The 13,814-nt window shown below is 30.8% G+C and overlaps 1 long non-coding RNA gene and 1 pseudogene across 1 annotated transcript; one reads left to right on the top strand and one right to left on the bottom strand.

Annotated features, from left to right (window-relative positions):
- Positions 1 to 5,194: 5,194 nt before the first annotated feature.
- On the top strand, positions 5,195 to 7,822 carry LOC118037064 (receptor-like protein Cf-9; annotated as a pseudogene).
- A 570-nt stretch (positions 7,823 to 8,392) lies between these two features.
- On the bottom strand, positions 8,393 to 10,770 carry LOC118037063 (uncharacterized). The gene is made up of 3 exons (XR_012170793.1): positions 9,887 to 10,770; positions 9,151 to 9,504; positions 8,393 to 8,742 (listed from the first exon to the last, which is right to left on the bottom strand). It is a non-coding gene; the product is annotated as an uncharacterized lncRNA (long non-coding RNA).
- Positions 10,771 to 13,814: the final 3,044 nt, after the last annotated feature.

Below are 13,814 nucleotides of genomic sequence, written 5' to 3'. Positions count from 1 at the left end.
CCCGATCCGATCATGAATAGTGAAGTCGTTCTCCACTGTTCACGTGTGATTAGTACTTAAAAGTATATTTTTATCAAGGTTTTATATCATCATTTTGCACTTGAAGTATCAATAACTCCTTAACTAAATCATGTTTTATAATAACATACCTAATAATATAAGATACCTTTAATTTATGGTAAATGTTCATTCTAAATGCAGGCCTATCACATAAATGAAATGATTGATTGATGAATTCAAGTATTGAAATTGAAAGAACAAAGAGATGGCCAAACTTAGAAAAGAGATGTTGGTGCAATCCAAACTGGAACATTATTTGGTAATTGGGTCATATCTCGAGTTCTAGAGTCCAAATGATCTCAAATTTTTACACACAAATTCGGTAAGACATAGGCCTACAACTTTCATAGGAGTCCAAGATTTAAAAAGGCCGTTTTCAAGTCTAAATTATAGCAACAACGGAGAAGTCCGAATATGTCTTGCAGCTCAGACACTGTTTCAGTAATCAGTCTATATCTCGAGTTCTAGAAGTCCAAATGACCTCAATTTTTTTTTCGTGGAAAGATAAGACAATTTCCTAGAACTTTCATTAGTACAGGTGGTTCCATTTCTGATGTTAGCAATGATGTTTTATTCAGACAAGAAGATAAGAATTTTTACAAAGTCAAGAGTTGGCCACCTACTCAACAATTAGTCATTAAATCAATAGTTCTAAATTTTAGACTATAAAAGGAGGTATTTGCCATGCATTTAGGCATCTTGGTGTTCGGATCAAGATCATATTCTTGCTCTCTTTCTTTATATTTTGTAATGTTTAAGTTTTATTTGATGTTATATTAATCTTTTGTTTATGCTTTTCATTTCCTTTCCTTTATTTATATAATTATATTTTTATCTTGTTTATTTATGTTTCTTTCTTTTATTATGTTTAGATAAATCTATTATGTCAAGGTGAAAATGTTACACTAATGGTGTAAGAACAAGTATAGTATAAACTCAACATGGACTTTAATGCTTGATACTAACATGTTCTATATTTATTATCTATAGCGCAGGTGTAGGTTATACCATACTTTACTTGTTAAATGGTTAATCTAGATTTGTGTTGAACAACCCTTGATTTGTTGTTAACATAAGTTATCACCATGAATACTTGATAATATTTACAAGTATTGGCATTACTCGAATAAGATAATTAATGTAATCATGTTAACAATTATAATTTGATTGGAACCTCCTTTATGTGTGGTTCCAATTGAGTAATAGGAGTTTATACTATACTTGTTTGAAATACCATTAATGGATCCTCTAACCTTGATATTTGTTTTTTATTCTTGTTTAATCATCAAATTAATCTTACATCTTAAAGTCCTTTTTATTATTACTATTACTATTATTAATATCATTACTGCTACTACTACTACTACTATTACTATTACTATTACTATTATTGTTATTATTACTACTACTACTACTACTACTACTAATTATTATTAGTATTGTTATTATTATTATTATTATCATTGTTGTTTTGTTGTTATTTTATAATTTATATAGTTAACCTCCCTGTGGTTTGACCCCGGTCTTGTCGGGTTATTTATTACTTTGACACTCCTGCATTTGAGAGAAGACATCAATCTTTTGGTTGTGTCAACGTGAACAATAAAAAATGAATTAATTCACTCTTCACTATCAAGATCGCATGACAAAAGAAGCAACTCTCAGCTATTTTCGATAAACACGTGGTTTCAACGTAATTTTTTCATGGATCCCTCAAATAATAAATTAAATTTTAACACTAACGAAATACATTATTATTTATGTGGTTTGTTTTAAAAATAAAAACTGCAGCATACACAAAGACTCTCAAAATCTGTTTAATTCATTTGAATATATTTATAATAAAACAAATATTTAAGAAAAATACACTGATCATACACATTACCAAACAAGTACACAGGAAAAGTTGATAGGAACTTTTGGATAATTAAAAAAGAATTTTAGGGTCGAGAAAAACGATACATGTGTGCTGCCGTAAATGTTACTTTGCCTTGGTTTCCATCCGTCTAGAAAGTAGAAACAACAATTTAGTGGGAAATTATTGTGCACAATTTTACTTTACTTTACTTTTGTTTTTTTAATTATGTTTCTGTTGCATTTTTAATACTAATTAACAAGAATGTGCTCATGAACAAATTAGTCTTTCTTTGCTCCGATTAAATTAAAGGCACATCGGAGAAGATCTAACTTAATTTCATTAATTAAGGCTTGATCTGTGGTGTTCCCATTAATTCCAAGTCTCGTCAATGAAGACTTTTGGATCATGAAAATATATAGATATAATAGGCAAAGTCATTAGTGCTGCATTATTTTGCATACATATAAATTTGTGGTCTTGCTGAGTTTTGAGTCAAGAAAGCTAAGTCTACGAACTGCTTTATTTTTTATTCATTATCCCTCACTCAATTTCTCATTTCCATTTTGTTTCCCTTTCACTTCAATCCAACAATTTAATCATCGATCCTTCTCCTCAAATGTCTCCTCTTCAACTCAATTATGAGCTCATGAACAAAGTCTTTCGCTACTCCAATCCAAACATCGAGGAAAAGGCTGTTTTTTTTTTAAATCTTTTTTTTACCAAACATTGAGGAAAAGCCCCTCAATTCCATTAAAATGATAAAGTTCAAGGGTTATAAATACTTCCTGAACCATATAGGTAAAGAGTTTATAATTTTTATTTTTTTATTGTATATATATTTTTTAATTATTTGTTTAAATAATCATGTTAAATTATTTTTTATTTAAAATACATAAAAGAAAATCAAAGCATGTAAATTGAAAGATTGATAAACAAGAAAAGTGTTATTTTTTTAAATAAGCATGATCAAAATTTATCAAATAATTATTTAATTACTTTTAATACTAAAAAGATTAGTAATTTAAGAAAAATAAGCAACCCCTGAAACATAATTCATTTAGGAAATCAATATTATCGTGTTTGTAGTGGAGATTATTTTTTAAAGTATTTTTTATTTAAAAATATATAAAATAATTTTTTATATTTTATAAATTTTATTTTTGACAAGAAATCAATATTATCTTGTTACTAGCATGTTTGGACATCGTTTTAATATTGCAAAGATCGTGAAAAACGATATATAAGTGCAAAGTCATTAGTGCTTGGCGTAATTATTACTTTGCCTTGCTTTCCTTCAAGTCTCGCAACTACTACATAGGAAAGTTGATACGAACCTTACTTTCTGTAAATAATGATGGAAATACATATTACTTTTTTGTTTTCATTTTTCCGTATTATTATCACTCAATTTATCAGTTTCTCAATGTTTCCACTGTGCCTCTCTCGATATCTCTCTTTCATTTATTTTCTCCACTAAGTATATATTTGAATTTATAATTAATATAAAATCAAAAAACATAGCATGCATACTAATATTAAAATTAATTATACTTAAATTAAATAAATAAGAAGCATATAAATTGAAAGATTTATAAGAAAGAAAATTATTTTTTAAAAAACAACACATTACTAAATTAAGCAAATAGAAATTTGTCAAATAACTTTTTAACTATTTTTAATAGTAAAAGGATTAATTAATTTTAAAAACAATTAACAATCCCGGAAAAATATTTAATCTTTTTAAGAAATTAATATTGTTGTGTTCCTATTCTTATTCTCATCAATGAAGTGTATGTTTTGTATTGTGATAATTTTTATAATTTAAAATTTATCAAAAAAAACTATTTTGTTATTTTTAATACTAAAAGGATTAAATAATTTAAGAAATATTAGCAACCCCTGAAATACTATTTAATCTATTTAGGAAATCAATAATGATTTTTTTTTAGTTTTATCCACCAATACTTTGTTATTTTTTGTATTTATTTTCTATGGGATTTTTTTATGATTTTAAAAGTAACAAAGATTAACTTGGACTTTTTAATATCGATCTTTATTAAATCTAGCTTTTTTAAAATAAATTTTATTTTTTAATTAAGTTAAATTAAATACATGAGAGGAAGCAAATTTTGTTCAATACAGCTATTGCCCGAACTTGTTGACAGGATTGGATTGAAGTGGACATAAGAAGGTGAGGATGACTCTTTAAGATACTGTTTTTTTTTCAAAAAAAATATTTTAATTTTTTTTCGTTACTTTAAATTAATTTTTTTATTTTAGATTATTTTGATGTGTTTATATCAACAATAATTTTTCAAAAATAAAAAATTTGACTTTGCATACCCACTTGTTGATAACCCAGTTTGTTTTTTCATTTTAAAAGTATTTTTGAAAAAAATTAATTTTTTTAATTTTGTTTTAAATTAATATTTTTTTATGTTTTAATGCGCTAATATCAAAAAAAAAATTGAAATTTTTATTTTTTTATTTTAAAATATTTTCGAGAAAAAAATATTTTAAAAAACAACAGCAACCTCACTCTCGAACTGGCAAAAAGTTTCCTTCGAAATTTCTTGGAAATTATATTTTAGTGGGCAAATCAATCGCATAAATTTCATTGAAAAATACCTCTGAACATTCAAATTAAGCTGTCACGATTTTTAAACTGTTATACTTTAGGGTCAGGAGAAACGAGATATAAGTGCAAAGCCATTGCTTTGCGTAATTATTACTTTGCCAAGAAACAACAATTCAGTTTGCACAATTTGAAGTCAACAAGGAATCTTGTTTAATATACTTTGCCGCGTTTCCAACACTCACTCACTCACTAACTCACTCTTGTTGTTTCTTGAGATTTGATTTCGTCTTTACATGTTTTACACGTCCTATGTCAGTATACAATCTAAGATTCGTTTGTCTATAAATACTGCTAATAATGTCTTTCTTCATTCCTCATCTCTCCCAAATATACTTTGAATCCTGTAAGGCCAGCCAAACATGGGGTTTTCACCACTGTCCCTCTCCCAATCTCTCTCTTTCATTCTGTTTCTCTTCCATTTCCATTCAACAATTTCTTCATCTCATTTCTGTGCTCCCAACCAAAGTCTTTCTTTGCTCCAATTCAAAGAGTCCTTTTACATTAAGAGCTCTGCTTCAGAGCGTTGCCACCATCCCAAGACAGAGTCGTGGAAAGAGGGTACAGACTGCTGCTTGTGGGATGGGGTCTCTTGTGACATGAAAACAGGGCATGTCACTGCGCTGGACCTCTCATGCAGCATGCTTTATGGCACCCTCCATCCCAATAGCACCCTCTTCTCCCTGCATCATCTTCAAAAGCTCGACCTCTCTGACAATCATTTCAATAGCTCTCATATTTCTTCTCGATTTGACCAGTTTTCCAATCTGACACATCTTAACCTAAATTTCTCAGTCTTTGCAGGTCAAGTTCCGTCGGAAATCTCTCATCTCTCCAAATTGGTTTCACTTGATCTATCTGACAATGACTATCTAAGTCTAGAACCAATTTCTTTTGACAAGCTTGTTCAAAACCTAACCAAGCTAAGAGATCTCAATTTGGGTTCTGTAACGATGTCACTACTTGTTCCTGATTCCTTGACGAATCTGTCTTCTTCTCTGTCATCACTCGTACTCATTGACTGTGGATTGCAAGGAAAACTCCCATCCTCAATGGGGAAATTTAAGCACCTGCAGTACTTGGATCTTGGAGAGAACAATATTACTGATCCAATTCCATATGATTTTGATCAACTCACTGAGTTGGTTTCACTTGATCTCTCTGACAATGACTATCTGAGACTAGAATCAATTTCTTTTGACAAGCTTGTTCGAAACGTAACAAAGCTTAGAGATCTCGTTTTGGATTATGTCAATATGTCTTTGGTTGCACCTAATTCCTTGAGGAATCTGTCCTCTTCTTTGTCATCTCTTTCCCTCAGAGGTTGTGGATTGCAGGGGAAGTTCCCAGGTAACATCTTTCTCCTCCCAAACCTTGAATCATTGGATTTGTCATACATGGAAGGCCTCATTGGCTCTTTTCCTTCGTCCAATTTGAGTAATGTCCTCTCTCTGTTGGATCTTTCTAATACAAGAATTTCAGTTTATTTAGAAATTGACTTAATCAGTAATCTAAAGTCATTAGAATATATGCATCTTCGTAATTCTAACATTATAAGTTCAGATCTAGCTGCGCTTGATAATCTCACACGGCTGATTATTTTAGACCTTTCAAGTAACAATTTAAATGGTGAGATCCCATCGTCACTTGGAAACCTTGTACATCTCCATTCCTTGCTTCTCAGTTCTAATAATTTTATAGGTCAAGTTCCAAATTCTTTAGGTAACTTAGTCAATCTTTCATATTTAAGTTTATCCAATAATCAACTAGTAGGCCCTATCCATTCTCAATTAAATACCCTTTCAAATCTACAATATGTATTTTTATCCAATAACTTGTTCAATAGACCAATACCATCCTTTTTGTTTGCTCTTCCTTCTTTACGATATCTTGACCTTCATAACAATAATCTCATAGGTAATATAAGTGAACTCCAACACAATTCATTAGGATTCCTTGATTTGAGCAATAACCACTTGCATGGTCCGATCCCAAGTTCGATTTTCAAACAAGAGAGCTTGGAAGTCCTTATTCTTGCATCCAATAGTAAATTGACAGGTGAGATTTCTTCTTCTATTTGCAAGCTAAGATACCTTCAAGTCTTGGACTTGTCCAACAACAGCTTCAATGGTTCTACGCCACAATGTTTAGGAAACTTCAGCAACGTGCTCTCTGTATTGCATCTAGGCATGAACAATCTTCAAGGCACCATCCCTTCAGCATTTTCAAAGGATAATAGCTTGGAATATCTCAACCTCAATGGAAATGAATTAGAAGGGAAAATATCACCGTCTATCATCAACTGCACAATGTTGGAAGTTCTTGATCTTGGCAACAATAAGATTGAGGATACATTTCCCATCTTTCTAGAAAGGCTCCCAAAGCTCCAAATTCTTGTCCTAAAATCTAATAAACTCCAAGGTTTTGTGAAGGGTCCGACTACATATAATTCCTTCTCTAAATTACGGATTTTTGACATATCTGGCAACAATTTTAGTGGGCCATTGCCAACTAGGTATTTCAATAGTCTTGAAGCAATGATGGCCTCGGATCAAAAGATGATTTACATGGGGACAACAAATTACACTGTCTATGTCTATGTCTATTCCATAGAAATGACATGGAAAGGTGTAGAAATTGAGTTTACAAAGATTCGAAGTACTATCAGAGTACTAGATTTGTCAAATAACAATTTCACTGGAGAGATTCCAAAAATGATCGGAAAGCTTAAAGCACTCCAACAGCTCAACCTTTCTCATAATTCCCTTACAGGTCATATCCAATCATCATTAGGAAATTTGATCAATTTGGAATCATTAGATCTATCTTCAAATTTGCTTACCGGAAGGATTCCAACGCAGCTGGGGGTTCTAACATTTCTTGCAATCCTAAACCTTTCACATAACCAACTCGAGGGCCCCATACCAAGTGGAGAGCAGTTCAACACCTTTAATGCAAGCTCATTTGAAGGAAACTTGGGTTTATGTGGATTTCAAGTACTAAAACAATGTTACGGTGATAAGGCACCATCATTGCCGCCATCAAGCTTTGATGAAGGAGATGATTCAACATTGTTTGGAGATGGATTTGGATGGAAAGCTGTGATAATAGGGTATGGATGTGGGTTTGTGTTTGGAGTTGCAACAGGATACATTGTGTTTAGAATAAAAAAACCTGCATGGTTTCTTAGGATGGTTGAGGATAAATGGAATCTCAACAACAAAAGAACAAAGAAGAATGCTGGCAGATATGGTGCTAGAAGAAACTAAATAATGCAATTGATATTATCAAGTAAGTTTTGCAAGCAATTTGAGTTTTCAAATTTTATAATCACATTTTTTGTTAGGCTATCTTTTCTCTGCAATTTATTTTATTAGTGTTGCCTTTCTAATTTTGCAGTACAAACAAGATATCATGTTGATTTGACACGGAAACAACACTATGGTGGCAGATTGGGTGTTACTTCTATGAAAAAGATTCCATGTATGCAAGCAATAGTTTGTGTCAACCATAAAATCATTTATGTTTTAAGTCCTTTTGTATATGTTCATTTCCTTATTCTCGATCACTTAAATCAATCTCCCGTTCTTGGAGTATTTTAAATTTTATAAATAGATTTACAAGAATTAAAACAATTCTGTTCTCACAACAGCAGCAATATTTGCAAGCAAAATAGAGTAATTCTATAACTTGCAAGTCATAAATGACTATTAAAAAGTGTAAGAAACCCATATCAACATGGACAAACAATGTTCCACAACTCTAACACAGAGACAAAATCATCAACAAAATCATTCAATATTGATGATTGGCAAGTTTATATCTAAAGCCAAAAAAAAAACCAAGATAGGTATTAATACCACTTTAAGAGCTCTATGCTACAACAAATCTGCAATTTTGAGTCGCCTAAAAACAACATATTCTACCTACAGCATTTCAGAATAGGAAAAACATTAAAATAATTTAAAATACAATTTCTCTTGGCCTGATATCAAGAAAAAACAAATGAATATTTCAAGGGTCCTGATTATCGGACTGAAGATTCAAGATTTGAGATACTACGAGTATAGAGAGCTTGTTAGTTATGGCTTGAACCTGATAGTCATCTGCACTCATTTGCAGCAACCCTAGTCATAGTTGATGTGCCAAGAACTCTCTGCAAGTCTGACTGGGACAATGGCCTTAGTGCCTGAGAAAGAATCCCAATGAAGAAACTCAATAAAGGGTTAAAAAATCCACAGCAAGCTCAAACAATGGAAAGATAAAAACCTTTGTTTAACAACACTTTGTTTAATTTTTAACACCAATAGCTATCCTTTGTAGTTCATAACAACACTTTGTTTAATTTCTTCTAGTTCTCATGAGGAACCATTGCAATGGAAGTCATTGGTTTTGGATAGTGCACAATATTACCAAAACTTTTCCATGACACCCTCAGGCATGCATGGGATTTCTATGCAAATATTACAAATCAATAAAAATACCTTGAAGAATTAACTGCGATTATAACAAATCACAGGTGAGAACTATATAGTTCAATATGCTATAAAATAATTGATGGAAGCATGGAACAACACGATGATAAATATATAGTTACACTAGATTTTGTTTCCCTTGTTCTCCTTATCCAATAGGTCCCTAATAGGAAAATAAGCTACTTTCTTGCAAGGTTCAAGAAAATATGAACTAGTGTAGCCCTCACACAAACTTGCTATGTAGTCAAAGTCAATTTTGCTTTCGATTTCCCCCCTTTTCAAAACAACCTTCAGTATCCCAATTTCAAAGGCTGAGGAAGATGCTGAAGGATTGCTTCATCGAGTTCTCAAGGTCAGTTGGTTGCAGCAAGTACCATCTCTTGTGCGTTCTCTATAAGAATATTATCACTGAGTCAAATTTAGTCTTCATATTGGTTAATGCCTCATGGTTTGTAGTACGACGCCGCCCCAGAAAACTGTCAACCTCATCAATTAATATAAAAGCAGGCTGGAATTTATAAGCCAGGCTAAAAAAAACAGCACTGCAACAGCATATAAGAGAATCAACAGTAATCAGATTTTGATCATTTCGCAATCTCATTCATCGGAGTAAGATCCATTAGATAAGCAAGCTACGGTGCCCAATTTTTTAAAGTTAACAGAGCATCCAAAAAAATCTTGCTGCTAATAGGGACAAGTTAGGAATGTTCAGTCTTAGTTAAGAATGTTCACAAAGTATTACCTTGCTTCCATTATTAGAGTGAAACTAAATTTCACTCAACATAATCGGTGGGTGACAGCAAGTTTTAGAATAACAAAGCAATAATTTTAAATCATCATTTTTCAATCTATACTCACCGAGCTTTTGTGCATCATTGAACCACTTGCTCATCAGATTGGAGATCCTCATATTTATAAAAATAACTTCAGACTCTCTGACAATAGCTTTTGCAAGCATGGTCTTCACCAAAACACCAAACCACGTTGCAGTCTTAACCTCACGGTCCTCATCCCATTATCACACAAAATTGAAACTTTTTGCAAATAAATGACAATTCAAGCATGCTACAACATCAACCCAGAGGCCTAAACTCTAGCGCTCAAGTACAAAAGCTCAATATACAACTCAAGCATATAACAAAACCAATAGAACATAACAAAAACAAAGCCTATATGCCATTAACTAACCTTATAATCCAAATTCACAAAATTCTTCGTTCCATTATTTGACCATATAACCAACATTCACAAAATCCTCCTGAAAACAATAAACGAAAATAAACCCTATATTCCATTATAACCAAGATTCACATAATCCTCCTATGCCTCCCAAAAAAAAACCACAAATCAAAAATGCAAAAAAAAAAAAAAAAATCCAAACTTTTCAACAGAAACAGAAACTTTGACATACACACACACCCCTCATAAGGGTTTGTTTGGATAAGGGGATGACCCAAACGTTTATCGATTTCCTTCTTATGTTCAAGGGCTTTCTTTGATGCTTTCCGGAGCCTAGAAAATAATACTAAACAACTTAAAGCTGCACTGGTTCTTGCAAAAACTTAGTCTCTAATGAAACCCCCATTAATTTTTTATTTGTGTTTAAAGTACAATAATATCCTTTTCTTAGTGCTCTTTTTGGGTGGCGTGTTGGGGTTTTGCAAATCTATGTGCTGGTGGACCTGGTGGTGATGGTGGTTAGGGTTTGGGCTGTAATTAGGGTTAGGCTGGGAAAGGATAGGCTAGATTTTAGGGTGAAGCCTTATTAAAGCTAAGTCGTCTTTCTATTTCTAGGATTAATGAAGTTTCCTTAAAAGCCATGTGATGAAAGGAAATAATATAAGGCCAGATTTAATTTTAATAAAAGAGGCTATATTTTCCAAATCCAATTAAATGTATATTATTTATGGTACTAGAAAATTTTCTAGAATTCCATATAAATCAGATTATAAATAATAAAAAAATAAAAATTATAATTGACTTTCCAAGAGGTTTTGGGAATCAGCTTACACTTTTATATTTTCTTTGAACAACTTGATCCCAAGTAAAAAAAACAAATATTAGACCCATTTATCATTCATTTAACATTTGTTCATTAATATTCACTCAAGGAAACAAGGTAATGTTGGTTAGTATTTTATTATAGTTTTTTTAGAAGGGGTTAAAACGTTGGAGGAAAAAAAAGATATAAAATAAATCAATTTCTAGAATAATTCAAGAATGAATTTATGTAATTTTAAAACATGAAGATATCAGAAGACATATCTCATTTGGCCTCGCTATCTCTATTTTTTTTAACGAGTATAATTTGCATACTTAAATACTTCTATAATTACCCAAGACATTAATCCTGTTAGCAACATTATTATATTCCGAGACATAAATTACTATTCATTAAAATAGTGCAATTATTATTATATCCCTTGGCCATTTTATCTTTGGTCTTGCTTCAAGGGTAAGGTGATATTTTTACCATGACATAAAATGTTTTTTAAGAATTGTACATGGTTATTTTGGTAATTGTATTTTTTAATTCATAGAAAATTACTAATGCAACTCTTGAATAAAATAATTCATTGCTTTCTGCACAATGGCATTTTTGTATTTTCATATTTTATAAAACAATTGAATTACTACATTGGTCTTACAATTTGAGTTTTTTAACCTTAGCTTCAGGGACTTGGTTGTAGTTTCACCATTGTTTGTTTGTTAATATTGTTTAGTCCAAAAGATATTTTCAGATTTTTCACAAAAAAAGTATAAAACAAAATAGTAGTTGACACATGCCTCATATGAGTCAGCCGACCTTCTGGCTCACGCGTGCGGCGGACTCAGGTAGTTGTAACCGTAATTCCACCGCATCATTTGATTCGTTTCGGCATCCTCTTCTTCTTTGGATGGCGCATGTATGGTGGTTCAACATAATTTGGCTTGAAATTACTTTTATTTTTCTTTTTTTCTTTTCCTTTTCTTTCTTTCTTAATTTTCGTGCTGGCAATGAAAAAATCCATACTAGCCCTTCATTTTATTTCTTCTTTTGATTTAGTCTCTCTTCTCTTATTTGTAATTTCATTTAATAATTTATATCAAATTTAGTTCTTATTTTTTTAATTGCTATTTGTTTTGTTTTGCAATGTTTTTTTAATTGATTTTTTTTCTCAATTTCATATTTCAATGTTTGTTTGATTAAAAATCTTGCTTCTTTTTTTTCCAAGTATGCATTTGATGGGGTCATCTAAGTCTTATGATCTAGGTAGTAATTCTAAAGGATTAGCTTGATTTGAATTTTTTTAAAAGCATTTTTTAATATATTTGTTGTTAGTGTTTTTTTCTTTTTAGCTTTTTTATTTATAGACTTATCTCAATTTCATATCTTAGATAATGTGTTTTGATTTGTTGACTCGAGCTGGCTAAGGAGTTTCGCTCGAGGCTCTTTGTTTTTTTTTTTTTTGCTTTGATAAGTTTTTTTTAGTGCAATCAAAAGCTTATCCAAACATCCTATTGTACAAAAATTAAGTTATATCAACATCACTAAAGTTGATTTGAAGATATTGATCATGTTATTAAATTTTTTATAAAAGGTAAAAAGAAAGTGCAAAATTGAAACTCACTGTCCCTTTCAAAATTGAGTTCCAATAAAAGGTAAAAAGAAAGTGCAAAATTGAAACTCACCGTCCCTTTCAAAATTGAGTTCTTACTCCCAAAAGGTAAGTAAATGTAAAATGGCATAATTTATTAGTAACAAGCTATTAAAACTCGGTCAAGTGGATGTGAACTAATTGGAGAATGATTAGCTCATAATCAAGTGGAAGTTAGAACCAATATAATTTAAATGACCTGATGAATTAGTTTATAATCTAGTTGATTCAGTCAAAATATAAGGTAATTATTTTAAAAAATTAAAATAATATTATTTTAATTAATAGAGGTTAACCTATGATCTAGAATTTTTATCGAGTTTTAATAATTGAGTTCGATTTTGCTGTCTAGATGTAACTTCAATATCTTCTCTGTTTTATATCCACAAAACTTGTGTTATCAAAAACAAATATCATAAACATTTCTGACCCATAACAAAGTAATTTTTTTCTCTAAAAAATGCGATAGAAATCTCTTCATTTTATTTATGTCAAGTAGTAAATCAAATCAAACCACACTTTGATCGGCGCCCATTAAGGATAGGTATACTCACGCTACGAGATTCCCTTTTTAGCATGCTTCTTCTAGATAAATTCGATGATAATTTTCAAAATGAATTCGATGATAATTTTATCACTCTCAATCCAAAAACAAAGTTATCATAGTAGAAAACAATGGAATTAATTAGAAAATCTAGGCTTTGAAATAAATGTTTTTTTTTTTTTTTTGTAAACTAAGAGATAAATAATAGTGATTTTGTTTTTTAATTTTCATAGGAATAATAAATTATTGCATTCGATTAAAAAATTAGGTGAGGAATTATTACAATCGAAGTTTGAAAATAGGAATAATGAAATCACTTGGAAATTCAATAATTCGATTGTATTTTTTATTTCATTTATTTTGAGGCAGAGGAAATGTGTGTTTTTTTCTTCTTCTTAAATTTAAATTACATGAATTAAATCTATCATATTATAAATTTTTATATAGTTTATTCCATCTACCAACCAACTAATTTCTTGTGACCTACTCTAATTTACAGTGTTATAGTCATGAAGCTGAATCTCACCAGGACTGGTCTAGTCCCAAATTTCAATGTCTCTGCTGCTCTTCTTGCATTTGTGTTCCTAAGAACATGGACTAAGCT

Source organism: Populus alba, chromosome 10 (assembly GCF_005239225.2).
Source record: "Populus alba chromosome 10, ASM523922v2, whole genome shotgun sequence".
Lineage (NCBI taxonomy): Eukaryota > Viridiplantae > Streptophyta > Magnoliopsida > Malpighiales > Salicaceae > Populus > Populus alba.
This window is presented reverse-complemented; position numbering and strand designations above follow the sequence as displayed.